Raw genomic sequence first — 1136 nt, 5'->3', positions numbered from 1 at the left:
AAAAAGTGAGTTGTGGCTGAAAGAGCTGGAGGGAGGGGCGAACTAAACTAAACAGGTGTATTGGAACAAGGCTCGATGTCTGACTTCAACGTTTGCCACCAGGAGGCGATGTACGATGAGGACATGCCTGCTGTGTTCCAATATTTTACCAAGGTATCCTCACTTCCTTCCCGCCCTCCTTCCTTCCCTTCCTTTGGTTTTCGTTCCCTCCGTGTGACGCGTCTCTCCGTCTCGGCAGGAGGCGTTGTGCGAGGAGGAGACGGGGGGAGCCCTGGACCCAAAGGACCCCAACCGGCCGCGGTTCACGCTGCAGGAGCTGAGGGACGTCCTCCACGAGAGGAACGAGCTGAAGGCCAAAGTGTTCCTGCTGCAGGAGGAGCTGGCCTACTACAAAAGGTACTGATGACAATATGTGATGTTTTCCAATTCCTGTGTCAGACAATTAAGATTTGTTTGTCTGTTAAACTGAAGAGAGCTCCGGAGGTGGAAGAGTAGATCCTGAATGTGCAGAACAAGAACAGGTGAACACGAAGCCTCTGGAGTGATCATTTGTTTTTAAGCTTTCATTTCAGTTTATTAATCACCAATAATCCTGTGATTGTTGTTAATTGTTACTGTTTACAATAAGGATTTAAAATTATAATTTAGAGACGTCACAAACCTTTATTTGACTGAATATCCCCTGTGAATTTCAAATTAAAAGCTTCCCTGTGGAGTTTTCTTGTACACAAACGCATTCAGTGTTATTCATCAAAACGCTGTGTGTGTGTGTGTGTGTGTGTGTGTGTGTGTAATATGTTTAATGCATTTTATTCCTCATTAATGTACAACAGCAACGGAGGAACAGTGAACTCAAGGTTTTTACTCCTGAGTAAATCTTAGAGGTTTGATAAATACCAGTCCACAACCTTATCGCTCTGTCTCTTTAAAGCTGTGTTGTATTTTCTGAATGTGTCACCGTGTTGACAATAAACCAAAAGCAGCTGTAACATGTGGATGTTGGTTGTGCTGCTCTGTCGTTGCAGTGATGAGACGGATGACGAGATGGTCACTCCGTCTCCGTCTCCCTCGCCTGAGCTGAGGACTCGCTCCCGATCTACTGCCCAACCAGAGTCAGGAATCAAACGCCTGTATGT

At 45.8% G+C, this 1136-nt stretch overlaps 1 pseudogene; it reads left to right on the top strand.

The window, feature by feature from the left end:
* The first annotated feature begins 21 nt into the window (after positions 1-21).
* Positions 22-1130, top strand: LOC111649178 (RILP-like protein 1 pseudogene; annotated as a pseudogene).
* The last annotated feature ends 6 nt before the right edge of the window (positions 1131-1136 follow it).

This window comes from Seriola lalandi, unplaced genomic scaffold, assembly GCF_002814215.2.
Source record: "Seriola lalandi dorsalis isolate HSWRI2012SDOR001 ecotype SW California unplaced genomic scaffold, Sedor1 jcf7180001964287, whole genome shotgun sequence".
In the NCBI taxonomy this organism is placed as follows: Eukaryota; Metazoa; Chordata; class Actinopteri; order Carangiformes; family Carangidae; genus Seriola; species Seriola lalandi.
Note: the sequence above shows the minus strand (reverse complement) of the source record. Positions and strands in the feature narration are given on the sequence as shown.